This window comes from Cheilinus undulatus, linkage group 6 (genome assembly GCF_018320785.1).
Source record: "Cheilinus undulatus linkage group 6, ASM1832078v1, whole genome shotgun sequence".
Classification (NCBI taxonomy): Eukaryota; Metazoa; Chordata; class Actinopteri; order Labriformes; family Labridae; genus Cheilinus; species Cheilinus undulatus.
In genome coordinates this window covers 6,537,157-6,558,395 of record NC_054870.1, presented here as the reverse complement: position 1 = coordinate 6,558,395, position 21,239 = coordinate 6,537,157, and the positions used below count along the sequence as shown (strand labels likewise).

Below are 21,239 nucleotides of genomic sequence, written 5' to 3'. Positions count from 1 at the left end.
AGTCATTTTAACTCATCTAATGTGAGTGTGTGTGTGTCTGTGTGGTGAGTGTGTGTATGTATATATGTGTGAGTGGATATATAGGGTTTATGTGTGTTTGTAAGTGAACAGGTCAACATTAGGTTTAAGGTGTTATAACCAGTTCTTAACCTCAAGTTATGTGTTATGTGTTAATTTTATAAGACCTCAAGTTATGTGAACACAATGACTGCCTCCTAGTGAATAAACAAAAAATAGCTGATGAATCATGGGTGTCTGTTTGGGTATTTATATTTCATATTTGGACATTTGGAATGTAGTTCTGTGACTCTGTTAACTTTAAGTTGTACTTTCTATTTTTTCTCCTTTTGTTATTATTGCTTTTAACAAAAGGGGGAGGGTCCCCATATTGGTCTTTGCCCTGGGCCTCCAAATGGCTTAAACCGGCCCTGCCTCACACCTGCAGCCCCCCCTCTTTCTGCCAGTTTGTTGCTTTCATTTTTCTGTTTCTGACCTTTTGACAGTATTTATTATTAAACATTTAAGATCAAATAAAACACCCACATTTGGACAAGTTTTACTCAATTTTACATTTTTTCAAAATGGGATTCGTGTGTGTTTGGCTCGTTGATGATGATGCGCATCGTAAAAGTCATCATCAGTATGAGTATGGGAGAGCATCGGCAGGGAGTAACTGAAGAAATGTGTTAAAACAAGGGCATTAGGAGCTTCATCTTGAACACAAGACAGCACACCTCTATGAAGGAACTTAATGAAGAGACGCGCCACCAGCGGACTTCCTCTGCGCTCTTTTACACACGTTCCTCCATCCAGCACGCATCCAATGGTAATAATATACAAGTTTTCATTTGAGTTTGAAAGTTAAAGTCTGTCTTCTTTGTGTGGACTTGTATTTGTAGAGGATTTCAGGGAGATTTTTTTTAAAGTAAACCTCAAAAGAGCCGCAACTGGTCACTAAAGAGCCACATGCGGCTTGAGAGCCGCAGGTTGAGCATCACTGCGTTAGTTGAATCCTTTGAATGGGGGCACGTTTTACTCAACATACTCACTGAAAATCTCAAGTATTTTCAAGTCATCAGACCAAAGTCCGAGTCAAGTCCCTAGTCATTGATGTCAAGGTCCAAATCGAGTTGCAAGTCTTTGTTGATATTGTCAAGTCGAGTCCAAAGTCATCAAAATTGTGACTCGAGTCTGACTTGAGTCCAAGTCACGTGACTCGAGTCCACACCTCTGATAAACAGTATGATAAAACCCTTAGGTTCCCTTAGGTAAAGTTCACAGTGTGGAGCCTCCTGTTCCTAACAGTGCATGTGCAGCTAATGTTATAATCAAACAAACATAAATGATGTCCCTGAAAAAACAGACAAGCTCTCCAGCAGCCACTCCAAAGATCTTTCTCACCTTGATGTCTCTTTTCTTAAACAACATAAACACTTCTTGGCGAGGCCTCTCACTCATCTGATAAACCTGTCCATAACTAGTGGGAGTTTTCCTTGTAAATGGAAGCAAGCAAGAGTAATTCCAGTTTTTAAAGCTGGTGAACTTGGTCAGGCATGCAGCTACAGACCAATTAGTATACTGAAACTGAAATTGAAATTAGATCTGTACTTTCTAAAAATACTTGAGAGGGTTGTTGCTTAGCCACTTCTTAAGTATTTAGATCCAAATGATTATCTCCACCCGCTTCAGTTTTGCTTCTGTCAGCGTTATTCAAATGAGACTGCAAACTGCTTTTTCATAGATAAGCTTGAATCCTTTCTGGAGGATTGAGGTGAGGTGGTAGGGGCTGTATTTCTTGACCTAAAAAAAGGCTTTCGACACCCTGAATCATGATATTCTGCTCCATAGATTGTCAAAATGTAACTTCTCTGCTGGTGCTCTACAATGGTTTAAATTCTATCAGACCAAGAACAATGTGTAGCAGTTAATAATGAGAAGTCATCATTTCTGAAAACTAAAACAGGAGTCCCACAAGGCTCTGTTCTTGGTCCACTTCTCTTCAGTTTGTACATCAGTGGCTTACCTCAGTCATGTGTGCGAGCAGGTTTTCAGACGATACTGTCATGTAACCTTGCAAAACAGATGGATACCCCTGTTTTCGTGTTTCTCACTGGCAAATCCATCTTGCAAAGCTCCCGTCTATAATCGTTTGTGCCCAGTTAGAAAGTCACAGGACCAATCAGCGTCGAGGGGCAGTACTTTTGGGCGCGGTGGAGTCATGACGTAAGCAAGCGGCAACAAGAGGCCAGCTATGGGGGAAGACATTAGTGTGGATGCTGCTAAAGCATAACCTGACACATCAGATGATGTGTTTCACACATCTGGGAGAGCTTCAATAGGAAACATTTGAGAAAAGAAAACACGTAGCTGCTATCAAGCTGCATGTGCGCAGCTACGGGGAATAACGCAAAACATGGCGACTATAGACATGTAAGTACTCGACTTTTGTTGTTTTTGAAAAGAAAACAACTCACTGCTGTTCTTTGTTTTTCTTTTAAAGAAGAAATGTCGTCAAGTTTTGATAAAACTTATGCTTTAGCAGCATCCACGCTAAGCTCTTCCGCCATGATTGCACCGGCCTCTTGCTGCTGCTTGTTTACGTCACGATTCCACCGCGCCTGAAAGTACTGCCCCTTGTCGCTGATTGGTCCTGTCACTTTTGAACCAGGCCCAAACAGTTCAGATGGGAGCTTAACAAGATGGATTTGCCAGTGAAATGCAAGGAAATGGGTGTATCCATCTGCTTTGCAATGTTAGTCAAAGCACCAGTTGCTTGCTTCATACTTGTCCCTGTGCAAATGAACAGTAAATAAAAACATGAAAATAAAGCTATTATGGTTTTCGTTGATCTGAAATAGAGTCTTTGTTTAAATTAACTGAACCCATCAGAAAAATAACTTGGATCTCCAGGGGTAATTAGTACTTTGTTGATTAAAAACATGCTCTCAATGGTCTCCCAGTCATCCAGGTTCCTTGTTCCTCAGTGCCCACTCTGAGCTGGAGACGGAGGCTCTTTGGTCCGTGATAGATGATCAGTGCTGCTCCTTATATCCCATGGGTTTTCCTAAATGATGATGGAACTTTCCAGTCTTTTAGAGGGAACGCCCACATCCACATTAATGTGTTTAACAGAGTGAGGAGTAATGATTCATCATTTCATCATCAGAGTCTGTAGGAGCATATTTCAGCGCTGGAGTCTGTGAAGGTAGGACACACCTTTATCAAACGCTTTCTTCTGAAAAAATAAAGTAAGAATTGCTGACGATAATAATTCAAATCAGATGAATTGTCTGTCCATACAGACATGCTCAGTGGATTTTTAAAAAATTATTATCAAAGATGGTCAAAAGTCATTAAATACCACCAACATCAAGTTTTATGCATTTTCAATTATTGCGCAGTGTCCAGAAATAGTTGAAAATTATGCAAAAGATGGACCCCTCGGAACATTTCAACCCCTAATTTATATGGTTTTATTCATAATTAGTGCCTGAGCACCGAGTGGTGCAAGGACCTAATTGTTTTTGCTCAAGACGTGTTATTTTCCGTCATTGCATGGACTTTTAAGGTCCTTGACATATTCAAAAATGTAAGAAACTTGGCAGGTGCATCTGGTCTCACGAAAGTTTTGATATTTTTTGTGTCTCAAACATGAAAATTCAGAACTGCGTCAATAGCGCCCCCAACAGTTTTCAAAGTTAAAGCCCCCTCCTTTGAATTTGTCGTAGATTCATGAAATTTTATGTGCAGGTGCAGCTAGGAGAGATCTACAAAAAAGCTTCTTGGGCCTACGCTCTATCTCCAACAGGAAATCCATCATTTTGAATATTAGCAAAAATTGGGGGATTTTTGCCCTGTTCCAGGAGTCATATCTGGTATTACGCCTCTGAGGGATTTGATCCAATCAATTTGTACTTCGGCACAGAGGTAGATGAGACATGGTTGATGAAGAGTTATTTTGGACTTTCTCATTAGTCAAAAGGCGTGGCCTTGGTCAGCCCTCAAATTTGCATATATATACAGGAAGTTGAGTATAACTCAGCCATGCATTGTCTAATCTGATTCAAACTTCCTGGATTTATGGACAGTCCACGTCTGCACACATTCATATGGTTATATTTTCTTTCTGTCAAAGCACCACCTAGTGGTGACAGGGAGTGTTAAGGCTGATAGCAGAAGCCGCTGTTTAAAGTCCTTTTAAGATATTTACGTGAAATTTGTGTAAGGACAGCCTAAAGCTGTGGATTTATGTCTGTACAAAAATCTGTGACTTTTCATCAGAGGGCATGGCCTCTACAGGGCGACATACAAAAGTTGTCTATTTTGTCTCGCCAATATTTTTTGACCAGCCATAATCAGGAGTAAATCCTTGTATCTGAGACAAATTTTTTGTGCTTGATAACAGTCCCAGAACACATCCATATATTTTAAATTTCAGAAAATTGCGCAGCGCCACCCTCTTGCAACAGAAAGTCACTACGCCTGAATTTTGCTTTACAATGCCGACATGGGCAGTCAAAACATGCAGAAATTTGCTCAGGCAGTATCCAAGGAGTTGACCTGACACATACTTGATGCTCAAAGATCTACATCAAAAGGCATTACCATACTGATTTTTTGTTTGCCATGCAACAGGAAGTAGAATTTTCAAAAGCTTATGACACTTGTAGAGCACTGAAACTTGGCAGAAAAATTCCCAGTGCCATTCTGAGATGATTGATGTTACTTTTGTAGGTGGGAGTGGCCTGCTGGCTCAGTGGTGCCCCCTACAACTTTTCGAAAATTCAGCCCCTGCCACAGGTTTAACCTAGGATTTCCAACATTTGTGGGTAGATGTGTCACGTCAGGACTCACAGCAAAGTCTCTTGGACCCATATCGTAAATGAAACAGGAAGTTGGCCATTTTAAATGTTTTGTTTGGACTCTGCGTATTTCAAGGGTTGTATTTGAATGAACTAGTCCAAGGGTGTTCATCCAAACAGCTTGATCTTTGGTGTATTGTTAGAAGAGATATACTGAGTCAAAAGGTATTCAGAACTTTCTCAGTAGTCGAAAGGCGGGGCCATGGCGGCCTGCAAATTTAGCTATCTTGCTAAAAAAACGGATTTGCTGTCATGGAAACATGTAGGACCAAAACATACCACATTTTGTCAAACATTACTGTTTTCCACATCTTATCATATCTGCATGCCAGTACTCAAGATCTGTGGATTTTCATCAAAGGGCAGGGGCATGGCAGCGCGGCAAATTTCTATTTTGACAATGAGGTCTCGCCATACAAACGTAATCTGTTATATCTCAGCTGTTCATCATCATATCTTTACTAGATTTTGTGTGTTTATTGGAATTACATGCCTGAACAAGGTCCGTAGGGAACATTTCTAAATCATAGTACCTCCCGCTGGCAGCATGAAGGACTGTATTCTTAAATTTGCCTCTAATTCCCCCCAAATTGGAGATATTGCAGTCAACTTTTAGTAAATTTATGAAGTTTCATTGGGGTAGTCAGACTTGTAAAGCTCACAAGTCTGCTCAAGAGTACCTTGCTGCAGACAAAATGGCCAACATACATTCAATCCATACCAGAAGTCTCAACCGGAAGTCTGTACGTCTAAGGTTAGGCTTAGCCATTAAAACCTGAGTGGTTAGGTTCAGGGTAAGGCAGTGGGGCAGATGATATATTTGAGATCCAGCACCAAGGGTTAGGCTTAGGCCCGAAAAAGACTGACAAACACTGGCAGCTGAGTCCAACATGAAGAAGAAACTTCCACTTGGGACTTCTGGCATGGATTGGATGTATAGCGACGCCCATGTCGGCCATCTTGACTGCAGTTGGGTCCCTATCAGTCTGCTTGTAAGTTAGTTGCCACAACGACGGATCCTTCGCCATGAAACAGGAAGTACTTATTTGAAGAGCTTTAACTTCTTGTAGAACCCTGAAACTTGGCACAAATATGCTCAGTGGAAAACCAAGATGATTAATATTGATGTTTTGGGTGGGTGTGGCTTTTTGGCTTAGTGGCGCCCCCTAATATATTTTAAAATTTCAGCCCCTTCAGCAGTTTTAACCTAGGATTTTGAAAATTATTGACCGTATACATCATTTAAAGATGTACAAAAGCCTCTTGGACCTATGCCGTAAAACAAACAGGAAGTGCGCCATTTTGATTTTTTGTGGTCATAAGGCAGCATATTGCAGACGTCACAATTCTCAAAATTCCTCATGGGGAATTCATCCAAACACCTCCATGTTAGGTATATTGTAAGAAGACATGTCATAGTTGAAAATTTCATTTAAACTTTTTTATTCCTCAAAGGGGCATGGCCATGGTGATTTTTTTCTTCGCTATGAACAGGAAGTAAAATTATCCTGGGCTTAGAAAACTTGTTGAGTCTTGAAACCTGGCACAAAAATTCACAGTGAGAATCTGAGATGACTGTCCTTTTTGTTTTGGGTGGGCGTTGCTTATTGGTTCAGTAATGCCCCCTAAAATATTTTTAAAAATCAGCCCCTGGAGTACATATTACCCAGGTTATCTCAGGACCTACAATTAAGCCTCTCAGATCTGTATTGTAAAACAACAGCAAGTTTATTTTTTTGTATTTCATTTTGCGTGTTGAAAGTTCAAAAGTTCTCTTAATGGAACCAAAACTAAGGCTATGCTGCCATCTTGTGATGATACAAAATACTGCAACACTTTTTAGGACAGGGTCCAAACAGCAATCAACACATTACAAAGTTTGTATCTATCTATCCATGAAAATAAGAGAAAATGGCAAACTGAGAGGAGATATAAAACCATTCTAGAAAATAGTGAAACAAACTTGTACACATCTGTATCTCTGATCTATCTTCATCACAAATGTTTGAAACATTCAGAAGACAATCAGTCAATGCTTTTAGCCACGCTGTCATTATTCTCCTGTGGAGTGAGCCCGCACACGAGAAAGAAGGAGTGCCCAGCAGAGTAGAATGAGGAGCTGTGAAGCTGACAATCCAGTGATTTGTTCATATTTTGGAGCTGCATTCAGAATTTTCAGGGCTCATACCTCCTGCTCATTTATTTTAGTGCAAAAGTAACGGCAAGCTCTGGATATGACTGAGGGGTATCACCCTCTGTTTCTGTGAAATTGTGAGTGTTGCAATCCCAACATACCCCATGGGTGCAGCGCACCTTGTTACTGGCACCCAACAGCTGTTACACATCCGTGGTTGGGACACATGCTGACATGCGATGGGTTGTGAGGGCCCGTTATTGCTGCTTTCAGCTTTAATTTGTTTTTGATTTATTAATTGATTGATTTATTTCTGTAAACACCTCCAGTTCTAATCATGATATCATTTGGAATACCTGATACACTAAACCTTTGATTTCCTGATAGGAGATTTCTGATCAATGGGTATTGATCTGGTTAGGCATCAATACCCAACATAGACCTGCAGCGTATCTCCAACGAAGCCCGTTGGACTGGCGCTTTAAAGATGCACTTTCTCATATCTAACATGCAGAACCCAAGTTTATATTCATATAAACACGCAAAGACATTTTTCATTTCATTTCTTTATGCCTTTATTTCACAGAGCTATAAAGAATCCCACTGTATGTGTGTCTTTTAAGTGCCCTACGGATACACGCTTGGCCCAAAAAGGGTAGTAGCGCTATCTAGTGGTTAATTGTAAAAATTGCAAGTCTAAGGTCCCCATTTAAAATTACAGCACAAATAATTTTGGTAACAGTGATACATGGTATTGCAAATTTGCAGTCAAAATAAGCAATTATAATGGGTTTAAATGGGCAAGGGATGTAAACATGAGTATTTTTCCTATACACAACACCAAACAGGTCAATATAATGATTTGGCTTGAGGAATTTAAAATGAGCAAAAATACACATCTTTGTGCAGTTTCATGCCAATTGGATCAACAGAACACAAACTAAATAATTAAAGTATTCCAAAACAGAAGGCAAAGCATGTGCTCAGGTATACCTAATGGTTAAAGCTGATGATAATTGACATGACAAGTGTAACAGGATAATTGAGGGACAGAAGCCTCTAGAAGTCTGATTTCTCTCTCCTTCTTTTAGTTTCAGCTCCGTGACTCTAACCCCAGTCCAGCTGAAGGACATGGCCAAAAACTGCGACCAAGGTACGCTTGACATAACTCATCAGACGGCTGTAGCTGTGATTCCTTTTGTTGGCTGTAAACAGAGTTCTAGATGTTTCTACGATGCTCAGCTTTCACCATACAGGCAAAAAAACATTACATAAATGAGTGGACGTCTTTTGTCTCAACTTGGGCAAATCCAGGGAAACTCACAACATCATGTTACTGTAATGATGGTATATTTGTCAGTAACGCAGTAGTGTAAGGCGTTGCTGCTGCTAACTTAGTCATCACATTGCAATTACTGTAAATTCATCATCATGTTTATTAGCAGACATAGAAGTCCATAAAAAACAACAACAAATATATAAAAAACAGGATTAAAAACAGTATTAAAACCAAACAAACAAAAAACAATCAACGGACAAACAACATACCTCCCTATTTATAAAAGACAGCCATACCAGTGTCTCCACCAGGATGACTGGTATCTTACAACGCTCTGACTGCAATCCCAATAGCATTATAATGGAGTTCTGAGAGTCCTCTAGTCTGCGTAGAAATTTGTACGTCAGATTTCTCATAAGAGCCTGGAAAGTGTGAACTCCTGCTTGACAAAACATCTCACTTGCACTTTCCCAAGATTTTTTAGCAGTATCCTCATAGCATCATTGTAAGCAACATGAAGCTTTTTTAGGCTTGACTTTTTGTACTTAGTCCACAAGGGGGCGGTATACAGAGGGGTACAATAAGCTCTAAAGGGAGTTTAGTTTATTTTGTTTATTTGTGTCAAGATAACTGTGTAATCTTGCCATTATCAGAGCACATAGAAAATTTCCTTGCCAAAATGTTGGCCTGAGCATACAGCACTGTCTACACATCATCATCATCATCATCATCACACATTTTATCAGGGATGAGATGTCCCAAATATTTTGTCCTGCTTCTGACAGTGAGTTCCTGCTCTGACAGGTAAAAATGAGGAAAGTTGAGATCCTTATCCTCTTTAGTTGCATATATCAGTGGTGTTGCCGTGTTCTGAACTTATTTTTGCTGTTTTGGTCTGATTTTCACAACTTTGTTGTCACCAAGAGCTGAAAGGAGAGATCTTTTGTCCATAATGATTCTTTGTCTTGCTGGAAAATAAATAATCCCCCAATCTGTAGTTCTCTTGCAGACTGGATAAGATCGTCCTCTGGGATTTTCTAGATTTTGCTGCATTCAGTTTTACCCTCTATCTTTACAAGCCTTCCAGAGCCAGCTGCTGAGAAGCACCCCAACAGCATGATGCTGCCACCGTGGTGATGGTGTGTTTGTGTTGATTTGCGGTGTTTGGCATCTTCAAGATGCCTTCTTGTCTGATGGCCAAAGAACTTTCTTCCACTTTCCCTTTGGTTGAACTCTAGTCCAGATTTAATCTGAGTTTTCATCAACACTGGCTTTCTCTTTGCCACTCTCATAAAGCTTTGACTGGTGAATAGTTGTGGGAGTATCGATACTTTAGTAGCGATGTATCCATATTTATTATAGTTTTTATTAGTTTTAGTTTTTTGGATACATGTCAGGACTGAGTGAACATCATACATTTAAAAACATTCAAACAAACTACTCTTCACTTATCATTTTATTTATTTTAAGATGAATTTTGAATACAACTCTAGACATAAAACCACCACTGTGTGAAATCTTCGCCAATAAATTCAGGCCCTTTTACACTCCCCAGACTTGTAGGTGCCAGACAGCATGGTTGTGTCAAAGACTAAAGCTAATGGTATTTTGTCTTTCTTTTTATTTTATTTTAGTTTTGTAAGTGCACTATACACTTTTTTTTTGTTAGAGTTTAGTTTTTATTTAGTTTCTTTTAACTGAAATGATTTTTGAATTTTAGTTAACTATAATAATCTTGAAGTGAACCTGGCTGCCCTTCTCACTTAATATGGTCCCAGAGAAAATTTCAAAATTGTAAGAAAACATAACAGAAAATACTGAGACCACATGCCATAAAATTTATTAAGACCAAGTTGTAGAAACATGAAAATATAAATATATCTATGAAAATCTTTGATGACTTGTATTTCTTGTATTTTTGCTTGAAACGAGTGGCTTTAGGTGGCTAATATAGTCCTTCTATCTGAATATATGTTATAGATATTTTAATTTTTTATACAAGTTTGTGCTATGATTATATTTAATTTAATATTTATATATATTTAATCAAGTTTCTGCCTAAATACATTTTTGTGAGGACGGACTGATTCTTACACTTGATGGATTTTAATTGAGCTATGGGGGATCTTCAGTGCCTTGGAAATGTTTTTGTATCTATCTCCTGACTTATTCTTTTCAATAACATTTTCTCTAAATTGCTTGGGGTGTTCTCTTGCCTTCATGGTGTAATGGTGGCCAGGAATACTGATTAACCAGTGGCTGGACCTTCCAGACAGAAATCTGTTTTGGCAAAAAAAAAAAAAAGAAAAGAAAAAGAAAAAGAAAAGAAAGAAAAAAGACAAAAAAAAAAAAGACAAATTGTACTGACCATGATTGATTAATAAAGTCAATAAAAGGGTTAAACATCTGGCCTGCAGGTGTTCTGTTGGTTTAAGGGGCCCAGGTTTGGAGTGTGGCCCTTTCTTGCAGGTCTCCTCCCAGTTCTCTCCTTCCTGTTTCTGGTTCTATCCATGTTTGTTGGTAGGATCCTATCTGCTGCCTGTACCTCTCTCTTTCTTAAACATATGTATTAATATTTAGTAGAGGCAGTAGTTTCCATGTCTGACATGAAGTCCTGTGCTGTCCTCAGATTCTGAAGAGTGGAGGATTGTTCTGGTGGGAAAGACCGGGGCAGGGAAGAGTTCAGCAGGAAACACCATCCTGGGCAGAGAGGCCTTCCTGTGACATCTACATGCAAGAAAGAAAAGTCAAAGGTTTCGGGCCGAAGGGTCGCTGTCATCGACACTCCAGGTCTGTTTGACACCTCTCTGAACAATGAAGAAGTGATGAAGAAGGTCTCTAATTGCATCTACATGTCTGCTCCGGGTCCTCACGCCTTCCTGGTGATCCTTCAGCTGGGCAGGTTCATGGAGGAGGAGAAAGAAACCGTGAAATGATTCAGGATACTTTCGGCAAAGATGCTGATGCGTACAAGATGGTGCTGTTCACTTATGGAGACAAGCTGAAGAGGAAAACCATCGAAGAGTTTGTTTCAGAGAGCCCAGACCTTCAAGACATCCTCTTTAAATGTCACGGCCGTTATCACGTCTTCAATAATGAGAAGGATGACCCAGCACAGGTCAGCCAGCTCCTGGATAAGATAGACGACATGATCAAGGACAACGGAGGATCACACTACACCACCGAGATGTACCGGAGGGCCGAGGAGGAGTTGGAGAGGGAGAAACAACACATCCTGAAAGAGTCTGAGTCCAAGATGAACAAGGAGCTGGAGGAGCTGAAAGCCAAGTATTCTTGAAAGATGCTGGAGCTGAAGCAAGAAATGATGAAGATGAGATACATGAATGAAGCCAGACAACAGGCTGAACAGGAGCAAGAAACGATGAAGATGAGATACATGAATGAAGCCAGACAACAGGCTGAACAGGAGCAAGAAATGATGAAGATGAGATACATGAATGAAGCCAGACAACAGGCTGAACAGGAGCAAGAAATGATGAAGATGAGATATATGAATGAAGCCAGACAACAGGCTGAACGCATGGGTCCTCACCATTATCCTTTTCCTGTTCCAGCCTGTGTTATCAGTTAAAGAGGAGCATCAGCTCAGCATCACTGAGATTTAGAGTTCAAATATGGCTGAAGTAGGCACCGAGGCTGCAGCTGCTCTGCTAAAGACAGGGGTGTCAAACTCAAACACAGCAGAGGCCGGATTCTGGATTTAGGTCAAACCTGAGGGCATAACAGGGTCAACAATGAACCATAAACTGTCAACCTCATTTCACCAGAAAGGAATTATGGGAAAAAACATAGCACTGATGAGAAATGAGATTAAGTAGAGAAAAAAAATGAAACATTAAAAGGCTCCAAATCTTAAATAAAAGGTCAAACTTATTTGTTTAAAATTAAAACAAACAAACAAACAAACAAAAAAAAACACAATAAAAGCAAATAAATATTCTTAAAAGAAAAATATGCGATAGGAAGTCAAAATCATGACTTTAAAAGGCAAAATATGAGATGAGATAAAAATTGTAAAAAATTGTTTTAAAACTCAAAATATTAGAAAAAATGAAATCATGAGTTTAAAGGGTCAAATTATGCAAAAAATAAAATCAAATCATGAGTTTGAAAGGCAAAATATGAGATAAAACATGAAATCATGAGTTGTAAATGTCAAAACAGTAGAAAAATTATTGAAATCATGATATTAAAGGGTTAAACCATGAGATAGAATTTAAAATTGTGAGTTTAAAAGTTCAAAATATGTGATGAAATTTTAAATCATGAGTTTTAAATGGCAAAATATGGGATAAAATTTGAAACAATGAGTTTTAAAGTTCAAAGTATGTGATAAAATTTCAAATTATAAGTTTAAAGGTTAAAATATGAGACAGAAATTGAAACAATTAGTTTGAAAGGCAAAATATGAGATAACATATGAAATCATGAGTTATAAATGTCAAAACAGTTGCAAAAAATTGAAATTATGAGTTTTAAGGGTTAAATCATGACAGAATTTAAAATCGTAAAAATCTTGAATTATAAATTGATATGGTTAAATTATAAATAACAGTCAAAAAGATTAGTTCAAGTTGCAATGATGAGATTCAACATTAAAAACATGCATTTAAAACACAAATGAATTTCTTTCCACACATTCCTGATCCAAATAATTGTTTCCACTCTTTACTTTTTCAAATGTTTACGACTTGCGGGGATATTTTAAATCATTGAGGCTGAATTTCCGTTTTTATTCTGGAGGGAATCTGCAGACCTCATACCAGTGAGCCAGTTAGAATGAAAATATGGTAAGATCTGGACTGGATATAACTCTACCATGGGCTGTATTTGGCCCCCGGGCCTTGAGTTTGACACCTCTGGTTTGATACCATTCAGTTAGGAAAATAAACAACCCATAAGTCACAAAAGCATGCATACATGTATGAAACATCTGCCTGGATTAATAATAGAAGACCATAAACTAATATGCATGATTACAATGAATCTATGATTGGTTCCCTGGAGGCACAAACAAAAAGTCTGCATGCTTGAACCTTAAACACAAAGAAAGTAGAGCCATGTCTGAATCCTGGACAGCAGGACCAGGGTGGGACAATTTTTTTTTTTTTTTTTTTTTTTTAGCCCTGGAGTTTCACAGCTCAGACCGGCCCACTTCAGTTCATAATCCCAGATAACATTTATTCTTTATGATGATGTTCAATTATTAATTTTTATATAAAGCATTAAAAATTACTTTTATTCTGCTCGTTTTAACAAAGTTTTGCCACTTTATTTTTGCCAAGAAGAGCATTTTATTCTAATTTAATTTTAGTTGATTATTCAAATCCAACAGTTTTATTTCAGGTTTTAGGGTCCATCACCAACCCCACCCCTTCCCATTTTACTGATGCTTCTAATGATTTATGTGAGAAGTTTTAAGTGGTGCACATTCACATGATGAATTATCAGGACATTTAGCAGGAAAAATAAACAGAATGTATGAATATACTGTTAATGCATGAGTATCTATGTATGCACATGTGCGTTTCTTCACAATAAAAGCCTGCTTCAGTGCTTTAATAAAGGAAAACAGTTAACGTGAGCCCAGATTAACTGAATCAGTCTGGCTCTTATGGAGACTAGGAGGGTCCGTAGGCTGAGTGTACTGCTACGCTGAGTCCCTGATGCCCCAAACTTTAACAACCCTCCACCAAAAGAAATCAGGACACAGACATTTCCACAGAAATATAGAAATGTTTATTTTAATATTTTTCTCAGAGTGTAATTTAAATTCAATAAAGCTTCACACGTAAACATCATAGATCACACGTCTTTAGTTCAAACATTCAGTAAATGTGCAGGAGTGTCTGCAGAGTGGTTCTATAGCACAGGTGTCATGATGCTAGCAGCCCTTTAGCCCAGTGTTTAAATGTGAAGCTGCCAAGAGTGAGACAAAAAGAATATTTAATACCAAACAGATCCTTACAGATTTATTCAAAGGTTTAATCTCCCTGCTCTCAGTCAAACCCACTACACACAGACCCCTTCATTCTGCTGTTTGGTGCTCTAAACCTGCACAATCTTCAGTTCTCCGGGTTACATTTGAATCCATCTCAATCAAACATGGCTGTCCGAACAGTTCTGCACCAGAAATGTTTGAATATTTAACCCTCCACCTGCTTCTGTTGAGACGCCGCTCAAATGCCTTCAGAAGTCCGTTTCTGGGGGCACAGGAGGCCTAGTGGTTGAAGGCGTGCCCCAGGTATTCGGTCGGCCTGGGTTTAAATCCGGCCAGTGGCACTTTCCCACATCTCTTTCCAACTCTTTCACCCCTGTTTCTGATTCTGTCCACTGTCCTTCTCTACCAATAAAGGCATAAAATGCCCCCAAAAAATACATCTTTAAAAAAAGAAGTACGTTTCTGAGTGAACACAACCAAAGACACACCTCAAGACCAGAAATAAAGAATTACAGAAGGCCACAGAGAGCCAATGACATGCTAATACTTACCAATAGTTCAGAGCTTTAACATCAGTCCACAGATACACTTTAGAGTTAAGGGAACACTGGTGGACTCGAAGTGGGATGAGGGATTGCCCAGCTCGGTACCCTAATGTTTGATAAAACACTGCAAAAGTGCCCTATTACAGTGGTTCTCAACCTGGGGTCTGGGCTCTTAACTGCCTCCTTGTTCTTCCATTGTCTCCATTTGTGCTGTAAATGTCTGCTTCAGCCGTGTTTCCTTCGTTTCATGACCATCATTATCCACCTCACGTTCACAATCCATTACTTAAGTCGGGGTATTTTAAGTCACACCCAGCGGGTGAACAGAGTCGAACTTTTAAGTCAGTTGTAACTTCTGGGTCGGGCGTATTGTTAGGCCCGGCTTGAAGCATAAACCAGGCTTAAGAGAGTCCCAACATTCTATCACATACACACACACACACACACACACACACAGTAATTATTAAAAGTCAGTCAAAGATAGTATAAAAGTGAATCCGGCATAAATAGATCAATGATTTGTTTACTTTTTAAAGCTGAAATGAAGTCTTTAGGAGGAACCAAGGTCATAATAGTTTTGGATTTTTCGTTAGTTTTAATTTTTATTTCTTTTTCACTTTCTGTGTTCAATTTCAGTTTAGTTATTAGTTTTGACTGCTGGTTTGTTAGTTTAGTTTTTATTTTTCAAAAATGCTTCATTTTAGTTTAGTTTTCATTAGTTTTAGTGCTAGTTTTAGTTTTTTATGGATAGATGTTGGGGCTGAGTGAACGTCATTTATCATTTTATCAATTATTTATTTAATGATGATGTTTGAATACAATCCAGACATAAAACTACCACTGTGTGAATTCATAACCATTCAGATGGGGCAATTTTAGGCCCCTCCACAAGGAGAAAAAACATTATATTGCCGTTTTGAAAAAGTTTTCCGTAAAGACAGGGTCGTTTAAGGAAATATCCGCGTAAGCACAGATTCACTGAAAATGACTGAAAACACTGTAGTGCATATGCCAAACCTGTACGTGGCGCTGTATTGCTGCCATTGAAATTCACCAAACGAGAGAAGAAGATCATGTAAAACTGACACAAACTTTCTTCTAGTTGCCCTTTTGTTTGTTGCCCCCGTTAGATTTTAGAACATCTGGTGTGTGCGTTTCGCGGTGGTGGTAAAGAAGCATCAGATTTTGCTGTAAAGGCCATAACAAGCTCAGTAGCTTCTGCAGCACAAACACAACCCTGTAGTCCACCGTTGTTGTTTTGGCCAGACCCACACAGGCGTCTTAAGAGAGCTACGCTATGTGTGACATAATTATTTCAAGAAAGATGCGGTTGGCTGTCCACAAGGAGACGAAACGGTAGTCGTTTATGGATTTGTGCACTCTGGGACCCGTATTCAAAAAGCATCGTTTACAGTCACCCAAAACACTGTTTCCATGTGGATGAAACACCAATATGACAAAAAACTTTTGCATATACACCTTAATGCGTCTCCGTGTGGATGGGGCCTTACACTCCCCAGACTTGGGTGTTAATGCCAGTCAGTATGGTTAAAACTAAGGATGTTTTGTCTCCATTTTTATCTTATTTTAGTTAGTTTTAGTAAGTTCTCCGTTTTTTTGGTAAAGCTTAGTCTTTCTGTAGTTTCAGTTAATTGAATTGATTTTTGAATTTTAGTTTTCGTTAACTATAATAACCTTGGGAGGAACTGAGTTGGAGTTACAGGGCTTGGAAGTCAGCTGAGATGTGTGTGCGTATGTGATAGAGTGTTGGGACTCTCTTAGTGAGAACAAAGAAAAAGTCAAATGTCAACAATGGGCCAAGACAACATGATTGGTCCATGCTTTCCTATTGGTTGGTTCGGAGAAAACTACAAGAGGAAAACAAACAGAAAATCTAAGAACAAGAAGGCAGTTCAGAGCACAAAGGCAAGTTTGAATGGAAAGATTGAAGAAAAATTTGAGACTAAAATCAGTAAGTTATGATCTCAGAATGTTAAAATGTGCTCTTTAATTGAGCAATAATAACAACTCCAATGTTCACTGTTCAGTTTACATTCCTGCAGTGTATATATATTTAGCAGTGTGTCTAAGCAGCTCCCAAATGTCTAGTGGGACAACAATGCCAGGAGGAGGTTTAGCAGCATGGAATATCTCCCATGATTTTCTGCTCCCATCTGTATCATTTTTTTTTTTTTTTTTGAGATCCCTCTGATGGTGGACTTTGTGTGTTTCATCCACATTTAAAATTGATTGGTCTTAAGCAGGAGTGTTCAAACTTTTTCCACGGAGGGCCACATACAGAAATATATTAAGATGATGGGGCCACTTTCATATTCCTCGCCATGAGGATTTTAAAGTTGGTAAGACCAATCAATGTAAGTTAATACATGCGTTGTGATTGAGTATGCCTAAATAGATAGCTGATAGCTGACAGGGCAAATAGACAGCCATTTTCAGGATTTTGGGGAGCCAATCAGATTTCACAGGGCCTCATTTATCCCTGGCTACCACTGGCTCTGCCCTGGAAAAGTTATTGCTGCTGCTATTTGTTGTGATAATCCATCAGGACATTATTAATCAAGGTATCTTCTTGTCAAAATGTTTGTATACAGATTTAACATGGTAGCACTGGCTTGTGCCGCAAACAGGAAGTACAATACAGTTAAGCACAAGCTACATGTTTTAATGTGGGCCATATTTCATTTTAGCATTAGAATTTGCTGCGGGCCAATCAAAAATGGGCCACAGGCCATGTTTGGCCCTTGCGCCATAGTTTGGACAACCCTAGTCTTAAGGTAGAGACCCTGTTCAGGTGGACACATAGCTTCATTATGACAGCCGCTATCTGTTAGCTTAGCATCAGGCTAATCTTAGGGGAACTGCCTGTGAGAGACGCCTCCGACAGGAAGTCGCCATCCCTGGCGGGTGGAGTTTGTTGGTAATAGAGGTTGTGATGACACAATGAGAGACAATTCCATATGTTTGGATTGGAATTGTTGGTGTGTGATTCCTCTGCAGGTTAACACAGAAACAGTTCCATGTCTATCCTGAAGGAAGTCAGAAGAGAAGGTGATGATGTGAGAATAAACCGAGGGTAACACTGACATTATTTCACTCTTGTATCAGTGGTTCTCAACGTTGCTCTGGAGCACCTCCTCAAGAAAATATCCTAAAATATCAAACAACTCAAATGTATTCACCAAAAATGATTTTCTAGAACATAACATATACTTGAAGGAAAAGAAAGGATGAACATGTTTAAAAAGGTCACTATTACAGAAGCCTGGGAAGAATATCTTTTGTTATAACCATTGGTGGTTTTTAACGTCTGGCAAATGTCATCTCCAGAGCATATTGAAAAACATTCCATTCTCTGCCTTTGAAGATGATGTCATTCTTTAGATCTTGCAAAACATTCCATCCCAGCTTTTGAAGATCATTTTAACCTTCAAAGCTTATAAATATTCCATTCTCTGCCTTTAAAGATGATGTCATCTCCAGAGCACATTACGTTTTATTATCTCACTTTGAAGGTGATGTCATCCTTTAGAGATTATAATGCATTCAGTCCTTGCTTTTGAAGTTGATTTAATCTTCAAAGCATATACAACATTCCATCCTAGCTTTTGAAGACGATGTCATCCTTCAAAGCTAATAAAACATTTCATCCTCTCCCTTTAAACATGATGTCGACCTTTAGAGCTAATAAACATTCAGTCCTTTTCTTTGAAGATGATGTTATCCTTCAAAGCTTAGAAAACATTCTGTCTTCTGCCTTTAAGAATGACGTCATCTTCAGAGCGTATAACATTTTATTCTCTCACTTTGAAAATGTCATCTTTAAAGCTTATAAAGCATTCAATCCTTGCCATTGCAGATGATTTCATTTTCAAAGAGCATCCTTCCTAGCTTTTGAAAAGATCGTTATCCTGTAAACCTTTCAAACACTCCATCCTTTCCTTTTTCATACGAGCCAGTTTAGGCCTTGCCCTCTTTCATTGTGAAGCCATGCTGTTTAACTCGTGTTGAATGTGGGTTGGCAGTTTGATTAAATAAACAAGCCAACCAGTCACAAATTAACCTTCCTACCTGTGGAATGTTCTAGATGTAATAATGCATTCCACAACTTTCCCAGCCGTTTCTTATCCCTGTCCCAACACTTGGGAAACGTTTTACAGGCATCAAATTCATTTTGTGCTTCTTGAACTGCGATACCAGCAGACAAGTTAAAATGGGATTTGCAGCTCACTATTGGGTCCTGAACCACCAGTTAAGAACCACTGCTTTAGGCCAACTCACACAATCATATGTATATAATTCCTTATGTGGCTCTGAGCATGATAAGTATTATTTTAACAGCCTCCTCTTTATAATCAAACCTTCACGGACACACACAGATAAAAACAACTCACAGGCAAAATAAGATTTCAACTTCTTAAGAGAATAATTTCTCTTCAAGCAGAAACAGAAAAGCTTTAAAAAAAAAACAAGCAATCAGTCTTTGTTTTTTGCTGAAAAACCAACGTGGACGAGTTAGCCCCTGTGATTTTGTGTTAAGGTTTCAAAAATTCATTATCAGCAATCCAGTCCCAGTGGATCAGGGATCCAGACCAGTAATACCAGTGATTCAGACCATTCAATACCGGTAATCCAGTCCAGTCGGCATCAGTGATCCAGACTGGTCATTACCAGTGATCTAGACCAGTCAATACCAGTGATCTAGACCAGTCAACACCAGTGATCGTGATTCTTCAACACCAGTGATCCAGACCAGTCAATACCAGTGGTCGAGATCAGTCAATACCAGTGATCCAGACCAGTCAATACCAGTGATCCAGACCAGTCAATACCAGTGATCGAGATCAGTCAATACCAGTGATCCAGACCAGTCAATACCAGTGTTTTACGTCAAAGTTCAATTCCAGTGTGACAAGCTTTTCAGAAGATTTTTACAGCTGTTGTTTGAAATGTTATTTATTTAAGTTGAGGACTAAATGTTTAGTCTTTTTACCTGAAACATGACTTATTACTAATTTGAATACCATAGATTTTGGTGTAAAAGATGCACTTTAAATACATATTTCTTTCATCCAAAACAGTTGGCTGGTGCAGCCAGTACAAACACTGTCCATTTTTTTTCCAAAAACATGGGTTAGGAATAAATTCTGTGATTAGAAATTCTAAGATAATTGTCTGAAATGCCCACTGAAGTTTAAGTAATGTGCCTGAAATGTTGAGAGAAATGTTAAATCTGCTTTTAAAATCTTGAGTATTTTTGTGGAAATGTTGGGAATGTGTATATTTTGAAAAAATTATCTTTATTTATTTATTTATTTATTGCATTTTCATTGGCATTTGGAAAATGTATTTGTTATTTTGGGGATATGATTTGAATTTCTTGAGGGAATTTGATTGATCATATTTCATGGGAATTTGCTGGATGTTTGGGGGATTTTCCTGACATTTTCATGGTCATTTCACAGAATGCAATTACATATTTCTTGGAATTGCTTAAAAACATTCAAGGAAATTTGGGAGATTTTCTATTGGAATGTTTGGACCTGACAATAAAGTTTCACTAAAACATTTGGGGAATATTTGTGGAAATTTTAGGGTGTTTTTTATGGAGTACTTTAAAAAAGGTTAAGATTTCCCACTGAAATTTGGGGTAATTTCTTTGAAATTTCTGCAGACTGTTGAAAGGAAAATGTTCAAGAAATTCTGACCATTTGTTGTAGATGTTACTGATGCTTGTCCTTAACCAGTCCGTGTGTTTCACCATAAAAATAACAGGAAAAATGGCTCCCCATCACTCTCAATGACTGACACCATTTCTGACTGACTGGAGACTCCCAACAACACTCAGCAAAAACACGTGCTGTAAAACCGATCCAGGTCTGAATTTTCTGCAGAAACCGTATGAGAATCATTGAAGAAATAATTTAGGTAGAACCAATTCTGTTTAAAGAAAAGGCTGATACAGACCCGAAAGTTCAGCCCTACCCATGGGGATGACAGACCGTGTGTCTGTACTTCACAACTATTAATGTTGATGTACACTGAGAGCTAAACTAGCCCACCATAAAGAGTCATGGCTCTATGGCTTTAACTTGTAGTGGAGTCATAACTGAGGATCAATATATGGACTTAAGCTGCTGGGTCTGTCCACCCCTCCTGTGCTGTTTGAATGAATAAAGTGAAAATCTGAATGAGAAACACTCACACTGGAAATGTTCTTTGACTCAAACTGGAAACCAGTCAAGATAAATCACCTAGCCACAGGAGCATCTTGAAAAACTCGTATAAATCCTGCAGTCTGATCGGTTCAAAGGTTTCAGGCCCTACAATAACCCCGGGCTCTCCTGCTGAGGTCGGTCCAGTCGAGGGATTTTATCTTGTCACCCCACAAACAACTCGGCGTGCGTTTCCTGAACGTCCTCCTGCAAACAGACGACTT

At 38.8% G+C, this 21,239-nt stretch overlaps 1 pseudogene; it reads left to right on the top strand.

Annotated features, from left to right (window-relative positions):
- Positions 1-6,133: 6,133 nt before the first annotated feature.
- Positions 6,134-11,867, top strand: LOC121511185 (annotated as a pseudogene).
- Positions 11,868-21,239: the final 9,372 nt, after the last annotated feature.